The sequence below is a fragment of the Oryctolagus cuniculus genome, chromosome 2 (genome assembly GCF_964237555.1).
Source record: "Oryctolagus cuniculus chromosome 2, mOryCun1.1, whole genome shotgun sequence".
NCBI lineage: Eukaryota > Metazoa > Chordata > Mammalia > Lagomorpha > Leporidae > Oryctolagus > Oryctolagus cuniculus.
This window is the reverse complement of record NC_091433.1, coordinates 51912467-51938565: the sequence shown is the minus strand read 5'-3', so window position 1 is coordinate 51938565 and position 26099 is coordinate 51912467. Positions and strand designations below refer to the sequence as shown.

Genomic DNA, 26099 nt, shown 5'->3' with positions numbered 1-26099 from the left:
TGTCTCACAGGAGCCACAGCTGGCCAGAAAATGAATCGTATGTGATCATGTCAATTATTAGTCATGGATGTTGATGTTTGGTTTTCCACATGAGTTAGGTTCAAGATTATAAGAGAAAATTGCAGCTAGTCAAAGTTACTCTTGTCATACTCCTCATATTGTCCATAAGTTGTGCATATATATGAAACATATGTAGAACCATGCAATATGTAATAAATAGAACATAGGCAATATATATTTTTATACTATTTAAAATTGTATCATGTAAATTATTTCTTACCTACTGTCTAAGTGCAAGTGGTTGGTTACGTAAGTTTAATGTGTGCATCATAAGAAGCCACTGAAACAGATGATGTTGTCCATATGATTTGTCTTTTATTTCAACAGATACAAAAACAGATTTCATAGGACTGGTACTTACAGCACTCCAATAAAATCTGAACACTAAACATCTAAGTGTAAACCAGTCAAAATGATTCTAGCACTAAGCACGGAGGCCTGTAATAGTGTTCAAGGTGTTCACTTGAATCTAGGTGGAATTTAGAAAACCTACCATTGCTGAATTCTAGACACATCAACCCCATGACATTCCTAAAATATTGACCCTCTAAAGGGCTCTTTGTAATAACTGGCTGGCAAAACGTTTACCATTTGTTCTCTGGTAAAAGCTGTGGTTCTGGTCTTCTCTATTTCTAATCCAGGACAATTTCCTTAGGAAACCAAGGGAGGAGAGTGTGAAGATGATGTTCAAATGTGAAAGTGGAATTTAGTCTGTGTTGACAGAATGAAAGGGTATTCTACATGCACAGAGTGGCCACACACATGCTTTTTTTCAGGACCAGCTTTGGAGCCACCTTAGTATTTAAATAAATACTTCCCCCGAGATTCTGAATTCCTCACTATTAAAAAACCCCAAACAGATGTTACTGGCTATTCACTATGGACACAGAAAACTTTCAAGAATGGCTTGTCTGCTGGTGAGCAGGATGGCACATCTTATGTGGCTAGAATAAGTCAGTCATAAAATGTATGAGGTTTTAGACTCCAGCTTGTCTCCAACTTGCTTTCTTTGCATGGCTGGGTTTTGGCCTTATGTCCACATATTCCCTCATGCTTGAACAACAGCAGCCTGTGTTAAGATTCCCCCTTTACTGTGCTGACAGCTCATAGTGGCCTCACTTTGCTCAACAGTGAAGATAGTCTAGCTCCTTTAAACCTAATCGCCTATGAGTGGAATTCGAAGATAACATTGTCCCAGAGAGCCTAGAGTTACACTAGAATTACAGAAAGTAAGACTCAAAGATACTTTAAACTGATGTGAGCCTGGGCTTCTTAATTTTCACTCCAAGTTCTTGCCCCTCACAGCGATAAAAATTCTAAACAGAGCTGTTATAGTGTACACAAATAGGAACAGGGTTTTTTCTTTTTTTAAGATTGATTGGTTGATTGGTTTGAAAGGCAGAGTTACAGAAAGGCAGAGAGAGAGAGACAGAGAGAGAGAGAGGTGTCTTCCATCCACTGGTTCACTCCCTAGTTGTCCATAATGACCAGAGCTAGGCTGATCCGGAGCCAGGAGCCAGGAGCTTCTTCCAGGTCTCCCACACGTGAATTGCATCTTTTACTGCTTTTCCAGGTCATAGCAGAGAGCTGGATCAGAAGTGGAGCAGCCAGGACTCGAACCAGTGCCCATATGAGATGCTGGCACTGCAGGGGCAGCTTTTCTCATCATGCCGATCCCTGAATGCATTCTTATTACAAAGTTTCCACATGCAACATTATCTTGCTCTGATAATAGAGTGGCTGTTAATAATATTTGTCTTGCATAAGATTTATCTTATTATTTATTTTGAGGCGATTATGGCTCATTTTGCTTTTATGCTTACACATTTTTACCAAGCTTGAGATATACAGTACATATAGATTGGTTTCCTTTGAAGTGAACATATGGGGCAAACCTAAGGGTTTTGATTTCCATGGTATCTGCTTTGAGGGTGTTGACTGACAAGGCTCCTGTGACAGTCTGAAGGTAGAGTTCTCCCTGGCGTGAGACCAGTCCATTCCAACTGGAGTAGGGCTTGCCAGAGGTGGTATTGGTTGTTATAAATCTATAAACATTTTTTGAGAGATCATTATTTACCTCAAAGACTATAAATAGAGTATGGTTCCATTTCTCCTACAAAATAATAGCCCTCAATGTCCTTGAATTGATCTTTGGTGAGCCTGGAGACACCAAATTTAACTGGGCTGCTTGGAAGTAGTACAGACTCCTCCCAGATGGGGATTGCCTTTGGACCCATCTGCACGTATCTGAAAGGGCAAACAGACAAACGAAACACCTGAATGCTGGAATCTTTTTTTTTTTACCAGATCTACCACTAGGTCCTTTACATTTCAATTCATTGAAACTAATGGCATATGTAGAATTCTCTATCTTTGAAGATCAGGAAACTGAGGCTCAAGAAGACTGATAGCTTTCCTAACATCATATACCTAATAGATAATAGAAACAGAATTCAGATCTGTATCTGTGTGACTCTGCAAAGCCAGGATAGCCTGTGAATGGTATGAGAATATTATGAGAAACTTCAGAATCACCTTGGTCATTACAATAAGAAATTAACAGATGAAAAAAATTTTTTTCATTTACCTGTATGTGTAGATACACAGATGCTTATTACTTGTTGTTTTATTTGAGTTGAGGTTTTAGGGGGAGGAGTAAAAAATATGCATATAATGTAAAATTTACCATTGTAACCATTTAGAGTGAACAATTCAATGACATTTTGTACTTTTGCATTGTTGGAATCATAACTACCATCCATTATCCAGCATATTTTTCATCTTCCAAAACTAAAACTCCTTATCTGTTTATACTACCCCTTCCAAATGTTTTGGGTAAGGCTTAAGGCACATGAAGTAATAGGCATGTGAAGGAATTTAAACCCTGACTTCTGCCATTCTTTCCTCCTTCCCTCCAGGGCTCTCACAAGTAGAAAGACCAGATGTCAGATTCACTGGTCATATGGGGAGCAGAGCATACATTTTACTAATGGATAAGCAGGATTTCCAAGAAGCTGTGTTGGAGGATGAAGCTTAGAACTGGAGGCTACAGTTCCTCTGCTCCTGACTGAAATCTAGACTTGAAGGGCTCCACTGAGTTCACGTACATCATCGCAGCCAGAGATCCTCAGGCTGGCCTTATCTTCCCATCCGCCAGCAGGAAGAAGGAGAGGAGGAGAAGTATTTGCACAAAAAGCACAGGACACAAAAGGAGATCCCAGGCTACCTAACGGCCTGCAGACCCAACAGAACCACAGGCCACCCAGGACCCCAGTCAGATACTCCTATCTTCCAGTAAGGAATGGCCTAAGGAATGCCAGGCACTTGCTCCCTGGCAAAGGAAAGACAGCAGGTGTCCTCACTCTGTATTCCCTGCTCAAGGCAGAGAACAGCAAATCCCGTCCTCTTGGGAAACATGAACAGAGATTATAAATATTCTTGCGCATTTGAGCTATATTGAGAGCATGACTGAAAACCAGAAATAAATGAGAGGCTTGAGCCAAGATGAGGTCACAGTGGCAATCTTGTTACCCAAGCAGAGTTCATGCCCATAGGAGTTTATGTCATTGTAAGGCTTTACCCAGAAGCAGGTGGCATCATGTTCCCTCAGCAGTTTTTCTTGGTTTCTGTTTGGTATATATCTTTATATGCAACTTGCTCTTGTATTTTATTATGCAGTTAAATATAGTGCTTTCTTGGAAAGTATCACCTGATTTTAAACAAAATGATCCCAAATTCATTGTTTTACTCTTTAGTTTGCACTAATTCACTCAATTGTTAAGTAGGTGTTGACATTTCAAGCACTGATGTTGCAGCTACTACCTAGTTACAATAGCTAAGGGATTTTTTTTTTGCATCTTATTTGTATAGTAAAATAATTTCCTATGGTAGTTACAGATTTATATTGTTCCTATCACCAGTTTGATACTTGAACTTTTCCAATAGCACAAAGCACTGGGGTCCTTCAAAAATCACCAGAACTAGCACTAATATGTAACCATATCCCACACACTCTTCTCTACATTTAACTCATTCAGACCTCTTCAGAATCCTTTAAGGTACTTACTATTATTAGCCTTATGTAATAAAAAGCAAAATAAAAATTTTGAAAGCTATTTAGCCTCTATAAAAGAGATACTCAAATATACTATCACACATACACGTGCACACACACACACACACACATGCAGAGTTTTCCTCACTAGCTAACAGTATATATAGTTTTGGAAAATGCACATTATGAAAGAACTATGCATGGATTTCTAATATATTTGGATGCAAACTTTAGTCCAGTTTCATGAAGTTTTTGAAGTACCCTTTGTAAAAATGTCTATTTTTAATAAAGTTCTATTTTTAGACCACTTTTAGGTTGAGTAGAAATTATGAAGTTTTCCTATATATTCTGTGCCCTCATTCCCACATAGCTCCTCTATTATCAGCTTCTGGGACCAGAGCAGTACATTTGTTTAAAATGAGGAACCAACATTGACACATTATGATGATACAACGTCTGTGGTTTACATAGGTTCACTGTTGATGGTGTACTTTCTATGGGTTTTGAAAAATTTCCAGTGACACGTATTCACCATTAACATATTGACAGAGTTGTTTCACTATCCTAACAATCCTCTGTGCTCCACCTAGTCATCTTTTCCCCATCTCTAGCCCCTAGCAACACCTTATCTTTTTACTGTCTCCTTAGCATTGCTTTTTCCAGAATGTCATACAGTTCAAATCATGCAATATGTACCCTTTTTAGACTGGCTTCCTTCACTTGTAATATGCACTTAAAGCTCCTCCATGTCTTTTCATGGCTCAATAGCTCATTTTTTACTGCTGAATAATATTCCACTGTCTGCGTTACCACAGTTCATTGATCCATTCTACTACTGGAGGACATCTTGGTTGCTTCCAAGTTTTGCCAATTGTGAGTAAAGAAGATATAAACATACATGTACAGGTTTTTGTGTGGACAGAAGTTTTCAACTCATTTAGGTAAATACAGAGGAACATAACTGCTGGTTCATATGGGGAGAGTAAGAATGGGTTTCAAAATGTTTGTGGGAAATATAATTAAAAGATAAGTAAATAAACTTAAAATAATGGTGCAAAAGAATTTTTGGTAGTTGAAGAAGGTAGTTATAAACATTAGCTATGACTACATTACCATTTATAGAAATAAAGCTGTAATTATGTTTCCTCTTTCTTTGCTAAGAATGTGTGTGTGTGTGTAATCTTTGCTTTCTTTCAGCTCTTATTCCCTTATCACAAAATAGAAATATATTGATATTATATCATTATGTTTAAGTATTGTTGACTTTACATTATTGTAGTTGAGTTACAGCATATCAGGGGGAGAGAAAACATCTCTAAAAGACTTTATCTCCTCTTCTAGGGAAGGAGTTAGTGCATTTTTTATTATATGCAAGATAGTTGTATCATGTCTAGGTGTAATTATGGCCTTGTTGTAATCTTTATTTGGAGATGAAGTGTGGCTTAGGGAGGTGTTTATGGGTGCTAATTTGACAAGGCTTGATTCTGTGTTTTTTTTTATATTAAGATTTATTGATTTATTTGAAAGACAGAGTTACAGAGAGACATAGAGAAAAATGTCTTCCATCCACTGGTTCACTCCCCAAATGGCTGCTCTGGCTGCAGCTGAGCTGATCTGAAGCCAGGAGCCAGGAGCTTCTTCCAGGTCTCCCATGTGGGTACAGGGGCCCAAGGACTTGGACCATCTTTGACTGCTTTCCCAGGCCATAGCAGAGAATTGGATCAGAAGTGGAGCAGCTGGGACTCAAACTGATGCCCATATGGGATGCTGGCACTGAAGACAATGGCTTTACCCACTACACCACAGAGCCAGTCCTGATTCCTGTGTTCTTTAAACTTGTATTTATTTTTATTTACTTAATAGACAAAGAGAGAGACAGAGGAGACAGAGACACATGGACGGAGAGAAAGCTTCCATCTGCTGGTTCACTCCCAAATGCCCTCAACAGCCAGAACTGGGCCAGGCTGAAGCCAGGAACTCAAAGCTCAATTTGAGTCTCCCACATGGTTGACAGGCACCCAAACCCTTGAGCTGCTTCCCAGGGTGTATGGTAGCAGGAAGATGAGCTTGGAAGTGGAGGCATGACTTAAACACAAACACTCCAATATGGGATGGAAGTGTCTCAAGTGGTATCCTAACACAGAGCCAAATTCTCACCCCATCAGGGATAGATTTGTGATAGCTGATTTTGTCTCAATATGAGTGGGTCAAGAGGTCCAGAACAAATATCGTTTCTGGGTGTGTCCGAGTGGGTATTTCCAGATTACATTAGCATTTGAATCAGTGCACTTACTAAAGTTGATTGCCCCCCTCAGTCTGGTTGGGTATCATCAAATATTTTGAAGAGAACAAAAGTTAGAGAAAGGAGAAATTCATCCCCTACTTTTTCTTCCTGCCTTTCAGTCGGAACAGGGACATCTCATACCATCTTTAATTACACTCAGACTGGGATTTATATCATTAGTTTCCCTGGTTGTCAGGCCTTTGGACTCAAGTAAATTACAGTACCAGCTTTTCTGGGTCTCCGTCTTGCAAACTGCTTCCATACTCACATGAGTCAGTTCTGGATTTTGGCCACTCTGAGAGGATTTTACTGATATTTCATTGCTTTTAAAATTTGTATATCTTTTTATGAAAAAGATTTATTTGAGAGGCAGTTATAGAGAGAGACAGAGAGAGAGAGAGAGAGAGAGAGAGATCTTGTATCTGCTGGTTCACTCCCAAAATGGCTGCAATGGCTGGGACTGGGCCAGGAGGCAGCCAGGAGCCTGGAACTCTATCTGGTTTTCTCACATGTGTGCAGGGGCCCAAGCACTTGCACCATTTTATGCTACTTTCCCAGGCACATTAGCAGGCAGCTGGACTGGAGGTGGGGCAGCAGGGACATAAGCAGGTACCCATATGGGATGCCAGAGTCAAAGGCGGAAGCTTACACCAGTGTACCACGACACATGTTCCCTAGTTTGTATTTCTTAATGATGTGTGATTAGATTATATTTTAATATTTACCATCTCTTTGATGTGGAGTCTGTTAAATGACTGTGGTCTGCCTTTTTTTTTTTTTTTTTTTTTTTTTGACAGGCAGAGTGGACAGTGAGAAAGAGACAGAGAGAAAGGTCTTCCTTTGTCGTTGGTTCACCCCCCAGTGGCCACTATGGCCGGCGCACTGCGGCCGGTGGACTGCGCTGATCCGAAGGCAGGAGCCAGGTGCTTCTCCTGGTCTCCCATGGGGTGCAGGGCCCAAGGACTTGGGCCATCCTCCACTGCACTCCCTGGCCACAGCAGAGGGCTGGACAGGAAGAGGAGCAACCAGTACAGAATCCAGCACCCCGCCGGGGACTAGAACCTGGTGTGCGGGCCGCCGCAAGGCGGAGGATTAGCCTATTGAGCCGCGGCACCGGCCTCAGTTGTTTGTTTTGTTATTGTTCAGATTTAAAAGCACTTTGTATATTTTAGATAATATTCCTTTACCAGATACAACTTTTTTTTTTTTTTTGACAGGCAGAGTGGACAGTGAGAGAGAGACAGAGAGAAAGGTCTTCCTTTGCCGTTGGTTTACCCTCCAATGACCGCCTCGGCTGGTGTGCTGTGGCCGTTGCACCGCGCTGATCCAATGGCAGGAGCCAGGTGCTTCTCCTGGTCTCCCATGGGGGGCAGGGCCCAAGGACTTGGGCCATCCTCCACTGCACTCCCTGGCAACAGCAGAGAGCTGGCCTGGAAGAGGGGCAACCGGGACAGAGTCCGGCGTCCCGACCGGGACTAGAACCCAGTGTGCCGGCGCCGCAAGGTGAAGGATTAGCCTTGTGAGCCACGGCGCCAGCCACAGATACAACTTTTGAAAATATATTCTCCATGTCTGTATCTTGGCTTTAAAAAAAAGATTTAATTATTCGTTTGAAAGGAAGAATAACAGTGAGAAAGAGAGAGGGAGGGAGGGAGGGAGAGAGAGAGAGAGAGAGAGAGAGAGAGAGATCTCCCATCTGCTGGTTCATGCTTCAAATGGCAGCAACAGCCGGGTCTGGGCCAGACCGAACCAAGAGCTAGGAACTCCATCATTGTCTCCCACATGGGTAGCAGGGGCCTAAGTACTTGAACCATCTTCTGTTATTCAACGCTTCCCAGGTACATTAGCAGTAAGCTAGATCCGAAGTGGAGTAGCCACAACTCAAACTGCCATTCCAATAAGGAACACTGGTGTTGCAAACAGGATCTTTAAAAAAAAAAGATTTATTTGTTTATTTGAGGGGTAGAGTTAGAGAGAGGCAGAGGCAGAGAGAGGGAGATCTTCCATCCACTGGTTCACTCCCAAAATGGCCACAATGATGGAGCTGAGTTAGGCTGAAGCAAGGAGCCAGGAGCTTCTCTCGGATATCCCAGTGGGAGCAGGGGCTGAAGCACTTAGGACATTCTCCACTGCTTTCCCAGACAGATTAGCAGGGAGCTGGATTCGAAGTAGAGCAGCCAGGACTTGAACCATTGCCTACATGGGATACTGGCACTGCAAGCCATGGCTTTAACCTGCTATGCCACAGCACTGGCCCTGCAAATAGCATCTTAACCCTCTGCCCACAATGCCAGACCCTGCATCTTGTCTTTAATTCCCTTGAGTGTATCTTTTACAGAGTATATGTTTTTTATTTCAAGGTAGTCCAGATAATCAATTCTTTCTTTCATGGATTGTACCTTTGGTTTTCTATCTGAAAGTCATTGCAAACTTAAGGTTATCTACATTTTCTTCCAGTTAACTTGTAAGAATTTTATAACTTTGAGTTTCTCTTTTATGAATGTTTATTTTCATCTTCTTGAAAAGCAGAGAGAGGGAGAGAGAGAGAGAGAGAGAGATTGAATCTGTCCACTGGTTTACTGTTCAAATGCCCAGTCAGTAGGGCTAGGCCAGGTGGGAGCCAGGAGCCAGGAACTCCATCTGGGCTGGCAGGGGCACAAGCACTTAAACTGTCATCTGCTGCTTCCTAGCATGATTAGTAGGAAGCTGTGTCAGATGTGGGGAAGCTGGTACTTGAACTGGCCTTGGATATGGGATATGAGCATCCCAATCAGTGGCTTAATCTGTTGGGCCACAATACCTACCCCCTACAGTTTTGTATTTTACATTTAGGTCTATGATTCATTTTATATTAATTTTTGTAAAGAGAGTAATATTTATGTCTAGATTAATTTTCTATATGTGGATGTCCAATTGTTCCACTTGTTGAAAGACCATCTTTAGTCTATTGTAATGCCTTTGCTCCTTTGCAAAAGACCATGTGCCTTTATTTATGTGGATCCACTTCTTCTGATGTTTTTGTTTATTCTTTCACCAACAACACACTATACAATTACTGTGATTTTTGTAGTAAGTCTTGAATTTGGATGGTGGCATTTCTCCAATTTTGTTCTTTTCCTTCAATATTGTATTGGCACAGAATACTGTGTCCTTTGGCTCTCCAAATAAATTTTAGATTCAGTTCATCAATATCTAAAACACAACTTGCTTGGATTTTGGTTGGGATTATGTTAAATCTACATACCAATTTGGAAAAAAACCACCATTTTAACAATACGGAGTCTGCCTATCCATGAACATGGACTATCTCCCCATTTATTTTGTTGTTTGTTGATATCTTCCTTCAGTTTTTAGTTTTCTTTATATAGATTTTGCACAAATTGATTCTTTTGGGTGCTAATGTGATATTATATTTTTATTTCAAATTTCTTTTTTTTTTTAAGATTTACTTATTTGAGAGGCAGAATAATAGACAGAGAGGGAGAGACAAAGAGATCTTCCATCCACTGTTCATCCCCTAAATGGCTGCAATGGCCAGAGCTGGGCTGATCCAAAGCCAGAAGCCAGGAGCTTCTTCAGTTGAGTGCAGGGGCCCAAGCACGTGGGCCATCTTCCACTGCTTTTCCAGGCACATAAGCAGGGAGCTTTATCAGAAGTGGAGCAGCTGGAACTGGAACCAGTGCCCCATATGGAATGCTGGTACTGCAGGCAGAGGCTTAATCTACTATGTCATGGCACTGGCCCCTTTATTTCAAGCTTCACTTGTTCATTTCCAGTATATAAGAAAATGACTGATTTTTGAATATGTGTTTTGAATTTTGCAACCTTGCTTTAATTACTTATTATTTTCAGTAGATTTTGTCATTTCTTTTGGATTTTCTACATGGATTATCATGCCGTCTGTGAATAAAGACAATTCTATTATTTTCTTTCTCAATCTACATAATTTTTGGTTCCTTTTCTTCTCTTACCATATTAGGTAGAACTTCTATAATGATGTTGAAAACTAGTAGGGAGAAGTGACATCTCTGCCTTGTTCCTGATCTTAGAATTCAGTGTCTCTCCATTAATTATTATTTTGCTTGTAAATCTTTTATAAATATTCTTTATCAAATTAAGGGAGTTCCTATTTCTAGTGCACTGAGAGTTTGATAATAAATGTGTTGAATTTTGTCATTTTGTATCTGTTGATATGCTTATATTTTCTTCTTTAACCTGTTGATGTTATGGAGTACAGTAATTGATATGAAATCAGCCTTGCATAACTGACATGAATACTCCTAGTCATGGTGTAAATTCTTTTTATATACTATTGGATTTGATTTGCTAATATTTTGGTGAGAATTTTTCCATATATGTTTATGAGAAATATCCACTCAAAGTTTTCTTTTCCTGTAATAGTTTCATCTGATTTTAGTGTTACAGTAATATATACCTCACAGAGTAAGTTAACCCTCCGCCTCTATCTTTTGAAAGAGATTATAGAGAATGCTATAATTTCCTCCTTAAATGCTTGGTAGAATTCACCACTAAACCTATCTGTGTCTGATACTTCCTGTTTTGGAAGTTTATTATTTAATTAATACAATTTCTTAATACATATGACCTAACAATACTGTCTTCTCAGATTAAGCAGATTAAGGCACTGCCTGCAATGCCAGTATCTCATATGGATGCTGTTCAAGTTCAAGCTGTTTCATTTTTGATACAGCTCCCTGTTAATGTACCTGGGAAAGCAGCAGAGGGAGGTGCTTTGGCCCCTTCACCCATGTGGGAGACCCAGAGGAAGCTCCTGGCTCCTGGCTGTGGCCTGGGTCTATCGAGGCCACTGTAGTTATCTGGGGAGTCAACTAGCAAATAGAAGATCTCATTTGGCCGGCGCCGCGGCTCACTAGGCTAATCCTCCGCCTTGCGGCGCCGGCACACCGGGTTCTAGTCCCGGTCGGGGCGCCGGATTCTGTCCCGGTTGCCCCTCTTCCAGGCCAGCTCTCTGCTGTGGCCAGGGAGTGCAGTGGAGGATGGCCCAGGTGCTTGGGCCCTGCACCCCATGGGAGCCCAGGAAAAGCACCTGGCTCCTGGCTCCTGCCATCGGATCAGCGCAGTGCGCCGGCCGCAGCGCGCCGGCCGCGGCGGCCATTGGAGGGTGAACCAACAGCAAAAGGAAGACCTTTCTCTCTGTCTCTCTCTCTCACTGTCCACTCTGCCTGTCAAAAAAAAAAAAAAATCTCATTTTTTTCTTTCTCTCTCTCTCTCCCTGCCCCCCACCATCCACTCTACTTTTAAATAAATAAAGTTAAATCTTAAAAAAAATGTAAAAGACTTTCTTCATTTTTTGTGCCTTTTGGCAGATTGTGTCTTTCAAGGAATTGGTTCATTTCATCTAGGTTACCAAATCTGTGGGCAGAGTGTTCAAAATATTCCTTGATTATCTTTTTAACATCCCTGCAATCTTTAATAATGTTCTCTCTTTAATTTCGTTATTAGTAATTTGTGTATTTTTTCTTTTTCTTGGTTAGCATTTTTCAAAGCACCAGACTTCAATTTTGTTGATTTTCTCAATTGCTTTCCTGTTAATTTTATATAATTTTTATTATTTACTTTCTTCTTCTGACTTTTGATTTAATTTGCTATCCTTTTTCTAGTTTCCTGAAGTATCTGCATTCAATTCTATAAATTTCCTTCATGTACTGCTTTAAAAATATTTATTTGAAAGGCAGAATGACAGAGAGGGAAGAAGGCGGGTGAGAGGAAAGAGAGAGAGAGAAAGAGAGATCCATCTTCTACCCACAGGTTCAGTCCCCAAATGCATACAACAGCCAGTGCTAAGCTGGGCCAAAATCAGGGTCCAGGAACTCCATCTGTGTCTCTCACATGTGTGACAAAAATCCAAATACTTGGATCATCATCAGCTGTCTCCCAGATGCATTTGCAGAAAGCTGGATTGGAAGTGTGAAGTAACTGGGTCTCAAACCAGACACTGCAATATGGAATGTGATCATCCCAAGCCATGGCTTAACCTACTGTGCTGCAGTACCTGCTCCTCTAAGCATTGCTTTTACAGCATCTTGGAAATTTGGTAACTATATTTTTATTTTCACTTATTTCAAAACATTTTTTAATTTCCCTAGGGATTTCTTCTTTAACCCATGTATTATTTAGAAGTAGGTTTTTCAAATTCAAGGCCATTGTGTTATTTATATTTCTATGTAGTATTTAATCTACTAATTCTCTTTAATCCCACTGAAGTCCAGGAGTAGACATTGTCATATTTTTATTTTAAAATTTGTGAATGTGAATTTTATGGCCCAGAATGTGAACATGAGAATAATGTGTATTCTGCTTTGTTAAGTGAATTAGTTAATAGATGCTAATTATATTCAGTTGGTTGGACATATTGTTGAGTTCAACTATATTCCTAATGATTTTATGCCTGTTGCATTGGTCATTTTTGATAGAGGGAGGTTGAAGTCTTCAATTATAGTGGATTCATCTTTTTTTTCCTTACAATTCCATCAGTTTTTGCTTCATGTGCTTTGACACTCTGTGTTAGCCACAAACACAAAAAAGACTATTATGTCTTCTTGGAGAATTGACCTTTTATCATTACATAATTCTCTTTATCCCTGAAAACTTCCCTTGCTCTGAAGATTGCTCTATCTGAAATTAACATAGCTATTTTCACTTGCTTTCTTTTTGTAACATTATTTGTTTATTTATTTATTTATTTGAGAGGTTGAGATTCAGAGACAGAGATGGAAAAAGGAAAATGGAGAGAGAGCACGCTCTCATCTGCTGGTTTATTCCCCAAATGCCCAGAACAGTTAGGCATGGGTCAGACAAAAGCCAGGAGCCAAGAACCCAGTAGAAACTTACAATCAACCCAAGTTCATTTTTAAATAATTCTATAGTGCAGACAGTTCAAGTACCTTATAATAACAAATTAATCCTAATCCTTCATTCCCATCCTTTATATCATTTTTGTCATTTATTTCTGTTATCCATAAGTGCATATGAGAGTACTTGAGAAAGTTAATGGGAAATGGAATTAAAAGATAGGTTTATTTTGGTGCAAAACAATTTTGAAATCCTTGCTTTAAGGGACCTTCAAAAAGTTCATGAAAAATGCATATTATAAACAAACTATACATACATTAAAATTTTTTGAACCAAAATAAACTTATCATTTTTATTTTTATGAACATCTTAAAGTACCCTCATATTAATGTTTGAATACATCATTGTTATTACTTTTTAAAAGACCGTTATGTGTTATATTAATGAAGAGTAAGTCCTTTTCTTATTCCTTCTCTGATGTTCTTTCTTTCCTTATGTAGAACTTAGTTTTAGGTCTGTGTCATTTAGCTTCTCCTTGAAGAACTTTTCTTAACATTCCCTGCTAGGCAGATGTACTGAAAACAAATTCCTTCAGTTTTTGATTGGGGAATTGTTTCTCTTTCACTTTTGAAGGATAGTTTCACGAGGTACAGAGTTCTAGATTTGGGGTTATTTTCTGTCAACACTCAAATATTTCACTTCATTCTCATCTTGCTTGCATGTTTTCTGAGAATTCAGATATAATTTTCATCTTTCCTACTGTCTAGGTAAAAGATCCCCCCCTTGCTTCTTTTGGGATTTTCTCTTTATCTTTGAATTTATGAGATCTGAAAATAATATGTCTAGGTATAGAGCTTCTTTTTTGCTTGTCATTTAGTCTGCATTGTTTTCTCTGAGTTTCCAGGAACTTGGTTTAGTATCTGAAATCAGTTTGGGGAGATTCACAGGCACTACTGTGCAAGTATTTCTTCTGTTCCTTTTTCTCGTTCTTCTCCTCTGGCTTTTCCAGAATGTGTATATTGCACCTGTAGCAGTTGCCCCACCATTCTTAGATAGTCTTTTTATTTTTTTCAATTTTTTTTGCATTTGTTTTCAATTTTGGAATTTTCTGTTGAGATATCCTCAAGCTCAGATGTTTTTTCTTCATCTGTGTGCAGTATACTAATGTGCCTATCAAAGGCATCCTTCATTTCTGTTACAATGCTTTCAATTTCTAACATTTGATGGGGTGTGGATGAAGGGTTATTAGGATTTCCAGTTCTCTACTCAAATTGCCTATGTGTTTTTGTATGCTGTCTATTGTAGCCATTACAACTCTGTGCATAATAATAATTGTTGTTTCACAGTCTTGATCTGCTAATTCTACCATCTCTGCCATATTTGAGTCTGATTCTTATGTTTCTCCTCTTTTCAGACTTTGCCTTTCAATATGTCTTGATTCTTTTTTATAGCTAGACATGATATACGTGGTAAAAGGAACTCTGTCAACCAAGCTTCAATAACAAAGTGGTATGATGTGAGGGTGGGGAAGGGTTCCATAGTCCTATGACTGGGTCTCAATTTGTTTCATGAGCCTGTGACTCTGGATTATCAACTTCATATATACTTCTCAGTTCCACTCCCTCTTAGGTGGAGCAGAATGACTAGAGTATGTTAAAATTGAGTATTTCTCTGAAGGAGTTTGTGGATTCAAAAGGCTTCCATAGCCTAGGCAGCTCATATCAAGAGCCTCAGATGATCACTGATATCATACATAAGAATGTTAATTGTTAAATTTATAACAGGAGTCATTGTATACTAACCTCCCATGCAGGTGTTATGAGTGGTGTTATGAGAGTTAATAGTAATACTTGTTCTCTCATTTTAGTGTATTAAGTGGAGGATATTCTTATGTCCTATAAGCTTCAGATAAGCCTAAGCCAACTCCATTGCCTGTCTCCTTAGGTGCTTCTTTGATTAATGATAAAGCTTTTCTCAAAGAAAAAAAAGTGTATTATTGCAAAAATTCAAAGAAAATAAGAAGGGAAGCAGGAGAAAAGGTGGGAATGAAGGATTGAGGGAGGATGGGGTGGAAAGAGTCATTATGTACTTAAAATTGTATGTATGAGACACGTGAAATTTGTTCCATTTATATAAATAAAAAAATTTAATTCAAAAATAAATGAATAAATAAATAATTGAGTATTTCCCTTCTCTAGGTCAGTTAGCTGCTAATGAAACTCCAGCAGGTTAGACTCTGCTTAAATAGTTTGTCCTGAGGCAAGCCTTGTTGAGAAGAACAAGATGCTGTATGGTATTTCCAAATGTTTACTTTCTCCCTCCCCTTTCTGGAAGCTGGAGAGGATTTATCTCAGATACTCACTGTTGATATCAGACAGGTACAAGATTTCCCTGGAGTTTTATATCCCAGACTCGTCTACACTAAGCCACTGGGAATTTATGATTACAGTTCAGGTTCCCTGCCCTGACACTAGATCCTCAAGAAGTTACAGCTCATGGGGTTCTGCTTGGTCTTTCCAATCTGGGGGCAGTGGTTTACCCTTTGACTTTGCTTCTCTTAAAGATCTAAGATTTGGTGATTCAGGTTGTTTAGCTTTTTATCTATAAGGGCAAAGTGGACACTGCCAGGCTTTCCCATTCCAAATGAATGGAGGCCGGACAAAAGTGGAGATCAAAGTTGTGAAATTAGTTCTTTTGAAACCTTAGAATTTTGAGCAGAATTTATTACATGGAATGACCTATTCTATCTCATTCTTCAGAAACTGCTTTTATTTCAGCCTCAGACTGGGGGTATGAATCCAACTAGGGTACATTCTGAGTGAGATTCCCAGTGGAAATAGTCTTGAATGATCTAATCACATCTCAAATAAAAGTTGACTTGAAGAATTTGGATTGTCTGGTTATCTGTTTCTTATCATACCTGACATTCTTCTGGTATAGTGCTTGGTATTTTTTGTTTGTTTGTTTTTGCTTTTGGTACTTCCTTCTGTAATTCTGTCCTTGCACTCCAGTTTGGCCTGATTCCTCTCAAATTCCTCTCAAAATGTTAGTTGCTGCACAACTAACATTTGGGAAATGCCTTTCACTATGCTCCTTGGTTTGATCCACTCTTAGGTGTCACACTTGTTTCACTGTTGTCTATTTTCTTGTTTTCTAGAGCACATCCAGAAGTTGTAATGTGGGATAATAATGATAAAACAGGTCAGGCAAATATTTAAGCAAATAGATGAAGAAAATCTTACAGAGCTAAGGAAAAATTTTTATCTTGGGATAGAATTCTTTGAGTTCCAAGGAAGTAGAGATGAAAAATGGAACGCATGAGAGATTCTAGTACAATGTCCAAATTCCAGTGATACTGACAAAGTTCTACAGCTTTCTAAACAGGAAGAGCAAGTTTTTAACACAGAGAAAGAATTAGACCGGTTTTAGTTTTCTGTCTCCAACTCTGAAATCCAAGGACAATAGGATAATACCTAGTGATAACTGTTACTGCGGTTTAAAAATCAAAACCAAAACACAGGTTACTTAAGAAATCCACTTTAAATAAAAAGTAATAAAGAAAGATTGAAATTCAGAGGATGTGTAAAGAGCTATTACCAGCTAAGTATTAACCAAAGGAGTCGTCTGGAAATATTAATATCAGACCAAACAAGATAAATATTAACATTATGTAATGATAAAAGGTAAATTTATTAAACAAGTATAACAAACATAAACATGTTGACCTAAAATATATAAATATAAATAAATATAGTTGTTTAATACATAAAGCAAAATATTTTAGGAGAATAAAATAAAAATATAAAAGAATATTTTAATTTGCCTTTTTCAGACTAATACAAATCTAGTAGACAAAATAAATGTGAACAGAGAAAGAGAAAATAAACCAACAAATTTGATCTAAAAGACATATGGAACATCATCTCTCATAACTGTATGTCTTGTATTTTAATGGAACATTTGCAAAAGTTAATCTTTTCTTTTGTCCCCAAGAATATCTAAGCCATAGGATATTTTACCAGAGACTTTAAAGACGACAGTCCTTTATTATAATCTAAAAAAGGAAAAGAGAGAGGTGAATAATGAAAGGGATACCCCCAAAAACAACATTCTAAGTACTTGCAAATTAAAAACAATATTCCAAATAACCATTCATTAACATGTAAACAAACCTGAAATTACTAACGACATGCAAGGATGAAGAAAACTTCCAACCAAACTTATATTACTTAGTTCAAATTATTCTTATTGGGAATTCATAGTTCCAAGTGCCTTATCATTAAAGAAAAAAAGTACAATTTAAGGAATTAGAACAAGTACATCAAAATGCATCAAACAAAAAGCTGGAAGGGAGAATAAAGATGAAAACCAACAAACAGAAAATAAAGTAGAAAGAATGAAAACATTGTAAAGCTGGTTCTTACGGAAGACTCTCCCAGATAGAAAAAGTCCCCGGGGAAATCCGCGAAGCCTCAACTGAGGAACACCAGGGAAGAATGGGAATCTGAAAACTTGACACAAGAGAGGGCGAAGGACGGGCAGGAGCAGAGCACAGACCGTGCCTCTGCAGTCGCCCTGTCCAAGCTCTGCACACACTCCCAGCCCAGCTCTAGGGGAGGCTGGGGAGGCTGGGGAGGCGGGGTGGGGTGGGGGGGGTGGGGGGGGTGTGTGTGGCTCTGGGAGCAGGCACAGGCATTCCCCTTCTCAGCCCTGCTCTAGAAAGCAGCCACACAGCCCAGAGCTGGGAAGACAGGAACAGCTTTGAAGTGAATGAGATACTGAGGTTTCAATTTAGATGGACGTGAACTACACACTGTCTAAAAATGAGACTGTTCTCAGAATCAAAAGCAGCTGAAGAGCTATGGGATCTACCAGAAATGTCACCAAGAGCACGAAAACGTTTCTGACAGAAAATGTGGGAGGCAGGAGTTGGAGAGACAGAGCTGTTTCCTCACTGCCCCCTTTCAAGGCTGGCTGGTTCCGTCAGCCTTGTGCTCAATCGGCCTTGTATTTTCTTTCCATCAGACTTAAGAAATTCAGCACCAAAATACCTAATGATAGTAACACCCATAACCCCTTGAATGAAAGTTAACACCATGGGTACATGCTGATATCTATAAATAATACAAAATTAACGGAAAGTTTGGTAAGTATGGAAATATTTGCATAGTCTGAAAGTACTTCCTAAGAAATTACTACGGTGAGAAAAGATTACAGTGAAGAGGACTGGAAGACACTAGAGTAAACAGGTTACCAAATTCAGTAACATTGAATTCAAGCCTCCTGCTACCTGGTAGGATGTCATGAAAGGAACACAGCATTACTTCTGTGAATTTTTGTTCAAAGAAGTGTAACTAGCATCTAATAAGGAATATATTAAAACCCAGATTTTACAAAATATCTTCAAAAGAATCCATTAATGAGGGGGCTGACATTGTAGCACAGCAGGTTAAGATGCTGCTTGGGACACCCATATCCCATATCAGAGTGCCTGGGTTCAAGTTTCACTACCATCTCATCCAACGTCCTGATATTCCATACTCCGGGAGGCAGCAAGTGATGGCTCAAGTACCTGGGTCCCTGCCCTCCTTGTGGGAGGCTTGTGTGGAGTTCCTGACTCCTGGACTTAGTCTGGCACAGTCCTGGCTTGTTGTGGGCATCTGGAGAGTGAACCAATGGATGAAGATCTCTCTCTTGCTTTCTCTGTCTCTCTCTCTGTCACTCTGTCTCTCAGATAAAAACAATTATATATATAAACTTAAAATACAGAATTCAAGAATGAGATATGAGTCCCAAGTTGAAGGAATAAAAGATATATGACAGCTTAATTCAATGCATGATTCTGAAATACATTTTTTGGCATAAAGGATATTATTGGGGAATAATATTTTTAAAAATGTATTAGTAATAATTATACATATTTATGGGATTCACTGAGATATTTCAATTCATGTATACAATGTGTATTTCACAAAACAGAGTAATGAACATTTCCCCTTCTTTAACATTACTGTATGATTGGAGCCTTGGAATTTCTATTTGTTCATTCAGTATATCCTAGGTTATTGTGAATTACAGTCTCCCCTTTGATCTGACTCTGATGCGGTACCCATTATCCACACACCTTCTATTCCCGCACCCCTCCCAGTATCTAGTCATCACCCTGCTGTGGTAAGATCAAATTTAATGTTTTAGCTCCCACATATGAAGGAGAAAATGCAATATTTGTTTTTCTCTGTCTGGCTTATTTCACTTACTACGATAGCCTCCTGTTCCATCCATTTTGTTGCAAATACGAGGATTTCATTCTATTTTATGGCTGAATAGTATTCCATTATGTAAATATACCATTTTCTTTATCCACTCATATGATGGACACTTTGATTTCATATACCGATTCTTGTGAACAGTGCTGAATAAATATGGTAGAGCACGTATCTCTTTGATACAATGAGTTCATGCATTTTGGATATATACCCAGTAGCAGAATTTCTAGATTATATGACAGTTCTATTTCTAGTTTTTAGAGAAATCTCCATACTTCTTGTTTGTATTAATTTCCCTTCCTAACATCCGTGTATAAGATTTCCCCTTTTTTAATATCCTCTCCAGCATTTGTGACTTTCTGTCTTTTTGATAATAGCAATTCTAATAGGGGTGAGGTGATATTTCACTTTGGTTTTGATTTTCATTTCATTTACCTGATGGTTAGTAATTTGTACTTCTTTTTCTGAGAACTGTCTGTTCAGGTCCTTTGACCATTTTTTAATTGGATTGGTTGTTTTTGTTGTTGTTGTTGCTCAGGTCCCATGAAGTTAATATGGATTATACTGGGTACTGCACACTGGCAGGTGTGGGCCTAGAGTGGTAGAACGCTGGTGAGGTCCTCCCTATGTTCTACAGAATGTGTTCTGGTGACCCTGAGGAATATGGTACTAATAGTCACAGTACTGTATCTACAGGGGCAAGAAGAGTATCTTGTCCAGGTCCCATGGAAAAACTGTAGGTTATGCAACTTAGGGCCTGCATCAGTGGGATGGAGACAGAGCCTTTCCCAGGTCTCACAGGATAAGCACAGGTGTCCCTGATACTTATAGAGCCAACGTAGTCCTAGAGCTGCAGGATGCAGTGGAGACCTCATACAGGGCTCACATACCATGCGCAGGTTACGCTGATGATTGTGCCATGGCAGGCATGAATCTGGAGCAGTGGTCCCATGGAGGGGACTCAGCTAATTGTGTGGAGTATAGCTGCAACTGTTCCAGTCCCAAAGCTGCAGGACTCGGAAGGTAACTTATCCATGTCCCACAAGTTGTTCACAAATAATGAAGAGGATTGTGTACTAGCTGATGCAAGTCTGGATCAGTAGGATACACTTGGGGCCTTCCCCATGACCTGTGGGTGAGCACAGGTATCGCTGGGACTTATATAACAGTCACAACCCCAGAGCTCAGGTCCTTGGGGAGGAATGCAGATAGGGCACTCCCCAGGTCTACAGCTGTTCGTAGGATTTGTAGAACCAGCAGTTACTATCTCAGAGCTGCAGGATGCAGCGGGGTCTTAACCCAGCTCTCATAAACTGAGTGCCAATTACACTTGGGATTGTAGACTGGCAGCCAAAACCAGAACAAGAGGAGTACAGTGGGGGCCCTCCAGGTTCCTGGGTAAGTGTGAGTTACTCCATGCACCAACAGCCACAGTCCCAGAGCTGCAGGACACAGAAGATACTGATTCCAGTCCCCAGAAGGCAAGCAAGGGTGATGATGGGGTTTATGCCGTGGCCACTCACACCTTGTGCTAAGGAGAAGGAGACATCCTGAGGTCTAATCCTCTGGGCTTCTTTATTGGCTGCTGCTGGTGACGAGCCCCTGGAGGCAGAGGGGCATTACCCTAGGTCAGGCAGAGCGAGTGAGCATGGCTGTGGGACCTGTGCCCAGTAATCCTGCAGTTGCAGAATGCAGAGGAGCCTCTTTCCACCCTGGGGGCTGCCTTGGCTTTGGCTCTGGGGGCTTCTGGGAGAGATGGGGCTGCTGGGTGTCTCCTAAGTCAGAATGGAGTTTAGCTATGGCTATGCCACAGAAGCTCAGGTCTGGGACTGTAGGGGCAGAGAGAGGTAATGTGGGTTCTTTTTAGGGGCAAAGAAGACACTTGGATCCCATTCTGCTTACTTTTCCTAGCAACGAGGAGCCCTCCCCTGCCCTCTGACAGGCGAGCCAGGGAAGGAGCCACAGTGTGCTTCGTGCACCTGTCTCTGCTGGTTTGAGAGTCTCTATGCTGTTTACAGTTCTAGTCACTTCTTCACTGAAATTTTCCTTCTGTCAGTATCCTGGAAACATTGTCCTTTCTTTGTTGTGCTGGTTTTTCTCTGTTCAGCCATCTTGGATCCCTCTCATTATTATTAGTATTGACAAATTTTACTGGTGGTGATATATGAATGCTAAAGTCTCAACTTCGGTGGTTGTACTGTGTATGTAGGAGAACATCTGTAAGGTAATGGGATATCATGTTGGCAAATTTCTCTCAGATGATTCAGAAATAGTTCTCTGGGTTGAACTTGCAACGTTTCTCTAAGTTTGACACTGTTTCAAATTTTAAAAATAATTTAAAAGTTATAGAGAAAGTGAAAAGATTAATTACCAATTGAGAAAAATATTAGCAGTGCCAATATCAATTAAGGGAGCAATATTCTTTATTTTATTTTATTTTTATTTTATTTTTTTTTTGACAGGCAGAGTGGACAGTGAGAGAGAGAGACAGAGAGAAAGGTCTTCCTTTTGCCGTTGGTTCACCCTCCAATGGCCGCCGCGGCCGGTGCGCTGCGGCCGGCGCACCGCACCGATCCGATGGCAGGAGCCAGGAGCCAGGTGCTTTTCCTGGTCTCCCATGGGGTGCAGGGCCCAAGCACCTGGGCCATCCTCCACTGCACTCCCGGGCCACAGCAGAGGGCTGGCCTGGAAGAGGGGCAACCGGGACAGAATCCGGCGCCCCGACCGGGACTAGAACCCGGTGTGCCGGCGCCGCTAGGCGGAGGATTAGCCTAGTGAGCCGCGGCGCCGGCCAATATTCTTAACATACAAAGAGCTCCCATTAAACTGATGAGAGAAAAATTAACTAATTCAAATAAAATAAAATGCAAATGACGAATAAAAGAGGTTACTTCATTAGTAAACAGTAGTCAGGAAAATGCAGTTTAATTAAATATTAATCATATATCACAAGGCACTTACCAAAACAATAAAATTTGCTTATTTATTTTAATTAACTAATAATTTTGGAAAGGAGAGAGAGAAACATTCCTGTCTATTGGTTCAAATACAACAGCTTGGCTAGTCCAGGCTGAAGCCAGGACTTTGGACCTCAGTTTGTGTTTTCTATGTGGTGGCAGGGACCCAAGTACTTGATCCATCATCTGGTGCTCCTAGGGTGTGCATTACCAGAAAGCTGAATTGGAAAAGAGACTTGAACTCAAATCCAGGGACTGCAATGTGAGATGTGGGCATCCAAAGTGGCATCTTGACTACTGAGTCAAATGCCTGCCCCTGGTGACATCCAGCAAGGGTGATATGGTGATGTGGGATGGGTATTTTCATTCTTGATGATAGAAAGCATCAATCTGATACTTTTGATTATAGACTTGTTCAAATTTTGTGGTATGAAATCTAGCAGCATCTGTGAAAAATGGGTATTTCCATTGACTCAGAAATTCTTTTCTTTAGATTTATTTTATTTATTTGATGTTAGAGAAAGAGAGAGAGAGAGAGGGAGAGACTGAGAGAGAGGTCTTCCATCCACTGTTTCACTCCCCAAATGGCTGAAACAGCTGGGGCTGGGCCAGGCAGGAGCCAGGAGCCAAGACTTTTTCTAGGACTCCCATATATGCCTCAGAAATTCTATCCTGGGGAATCTATTCCTATAGAAATATACAGAAACAAGAATGGTTATTGCAGCTTTGTTTTTAGCAGCAAAAAAACAAATATTGAATGAGTATTCATAGAAAAGTGATTTGGACACAACCATTCCATGGCAAACTAATCATTAGATAGAGTAAGTTAGTTTTATGCTATGTTGATTAAAAAGGGTTTCCACAATATATATAATTTTAGGAGGGGGAAAAAAGTAAGAAACAGATAAAATTCTGGGTATGTTTTTGTTTTGCTTTAATTTTTTTAAGTTAGTTTATTTACTGGAAAGGCAGAGAGAGAGATCGCCTATCAACTGGTTCACTCCCTGGTTGCCCAGAACAGGCAGGCCTGGGTCAGGTCAAAGCCAGCCACCAGTAACTCAGTCTGGGGACTATAGACTGGCAACCAGATCTGAGTATCCTGTGCATGCGGCAGGGTCTCAAGCCTTTCAGCCACCATCTGCTGCCTCCCAGGGTGTGCATTAGCAGGAAGCTAGAATCGGGATCAGAGCCAGGAGTGGAATCCAGGTACTCTAATATGTGATGCAGGTGTCCCAAATGGCCTCTTAACTCCTAGATGAAATGCCTGCCCCAGAGTCCTGTTTGTATTTCTATTTTAAATATGGTTACCTGAGCATGTAGAGAGATTTGAAAGCAACTTTCATGGCCATTACATTGGTTGGATAAGAAGTAGATGAATTTTGATGATATAATTCCATTTTGACTAATTTCTACCATTCTACATATAATTCTTTTTTTCAGCGCACTGTGGTGATCTGAAGCCAGGAGCCAGGTGCCTCCTCCTGGTCTCCCATGAGGGTGCAGGGCCCAAGGACCTGGGCCATCCTCTACTGCACTCCCGGGCCACAGCAGAAAGCTGGATTGGAAGAGGAGCAACCGTTTGGATAAAATAATTGAGAAAAACTGCCACTTGGAAAAAAGGGAGAAGTAATAGTCTATACAATGACTGTGAAGCTCTAACCAGGAAGTCTGGAATCTGAGCAAATCAACAGCTGGAAGCAGGACATGTGACTAACATGCTCAGAGAGAAGTATGTTGCAAGTGAGGTCCAAGAAGAGGCGAGGAAATGCACAGCTGAAGGTTATTTACCAAAAGTGGATGAGAAGGTGGTGAGTGGGAGACAGAGATTCCAAACTTAAGCAATAGCATCACTGGATATTGAAAGCACGAAATATACAAAGACTTAGAGTCTGGTTCTTACCGTGAGAATCATGTAAATGGAAGAGGAGTCTAGCTTAGCTTTGTCTCAGACAAAAGAAGCCGAGAGCATTCTGGTTCCGGGAGCCCCTTGTGGACTCTTCCTCCTGTGTGGCACATCCAAACCCTCACCATTAAAAGGTTTGGACAGTTTCTGTGGTCTGTAATAAAAAAAAAACGAAGAGAAAAACTAAGTTCTAATAAGCATAGTAAAAAATATAGGATCCTGGTGTTATTGAGAGAAAAATAATACTGAACACCTCACTGTGAAATAATCATGTCAATGCTAACATAACTTTAATAATACTGAGACTAGTAAGCTTCACTGAATTCTAATTAACTGCCATATAACACACCAAGCATTTTAAATATATTATATATTTTTTTTAAAATTACTTATTTATTTGAAAGAGTTACACAGCGAGAGGAGAAGAGGCAGAGAGAGAAGTCTCCCATTTGCTGGTTCACTCCCCAGTTGGTTGCAACGGCCAGAGCTGTGCCAATCCAAAGCCAGGAGCCACTTCTGGGTCTCCCATGCAGGTGTAGGTGCTCAAGGATTTGGGCCATCCTCTACTGCTTTCCCAGGCCATAGCAGAGAGCTGGATTGGAAGTGGAGCAGCCAGGACTCGAACCAGTGCCCATGTGGGATGCTGGCACTGCAGGTGGTAGCTTTACCTGCTATGCCACAGCACCGGCCCCAATATATTATCTCTTCTAAGCTTTGTAAGAACTTACTGAGTAGGTACCATTATTTCCATTTTACAGAAAATGAAACTAAGGTTAACACAGGTAAAAATAACTGTTGTAAAAATCACATAAGTAGGGGCCGGTGCCGTGGCACAGTAGGTTAATCCTCCACCTGCAGTGCCAGCATCCCATATGGGCGCCGGGTTCTAGTCCTGGCTGCTCCTCTTCCAATCCAGCTCTCTGCTGTGGCCTAGGAAAGCAGTAGAAGATGGCCCAAGTCCTTGGGTCCTTGTATCCACGTGGGAGACTGGGAAGAAGCACCTGGCTCCTGGCTTTGGGTCGGCACAGCTCTGGGTGTGGCAGCCATTTGGGGAGTGAACCAATGGAAGAAGATCTTTCTCTCTGTCTCTCCATCTCACTTTCTGTAACTCTACTTGTCAAATAAATAAATAAAATCTTTAAAAATCACGTAAATAAAAATTCAGATGCAGGACTCATACCCAAGTCTGTCTGACTCCAGTCTCACTATTCTGTTTGTACAGTGCCTGATATTTGTAGTAATAGCCTGGTGTCATATACAAATGTTAATTTGTCCAGTGACTTCTATTTCAAGAGTCTGGGACATTTACTCTATTTCAAATATTTGTATCCAAATAAAAATTGATTTTCCAGGGGCTGGCATTGTGGCATAGTGAGTAATGCCACCTTCTGTGATGCCAGCATCCCATATAGATGCCAGTTCAAGTCCTGGATGCTCCACTTCTAATCCAGCTCCCTGCTAATGTGTCTGGGAAAAGCAGCAGAAGATGGCCCAAGTGTTTGGGTCCCTGCTACCCACGTGGGAGACCCAGATGAAGCTCCTGGCTCCTGGCTTTGGCCTGGCCCAGAAGTGGTTACTGTGGCTATCTGGGGAGTGAACCAGCAGATGGAAGATCTCTTTCTCTCTCTCGGTGTGTGTGTCTCCCTCAATCTATGTAACTCTGACTTTCAAGATAAATAAACACTAAAAAAAAGTTGGTTTTTCAGAGTGACTCATTCTTCAAGGATTCTGTGTATAACTG

At 40.4% G+C, this 26099-nt stretch overlaps 1 long non-coding RNA gene across 1 annotated transcript in view; it reads right to left on the bottom strand.

The window, feature by feature from the left end:
• Positions 1-362: 362 nt before the first annotated feature.
• The window catches only part of LOC138848463 (uncharacterized), a 35384-nt gene continuing 9647 nt past the window's right edge, over positions 363-26099 (bottom strand). The window contains exons 2-3 of the long non-coding RNA XR_011386269.1: positions 24356-24512; positions 363-2307 (exon numbers count right to left, since the gene is read on the bottom strand). This is a non-coding gene — a long non-coding RNA (uncharacterized lncRNA). The remainder of the gene's footprint in view (positions 2308-24355; positions 24513-26099) is intronic.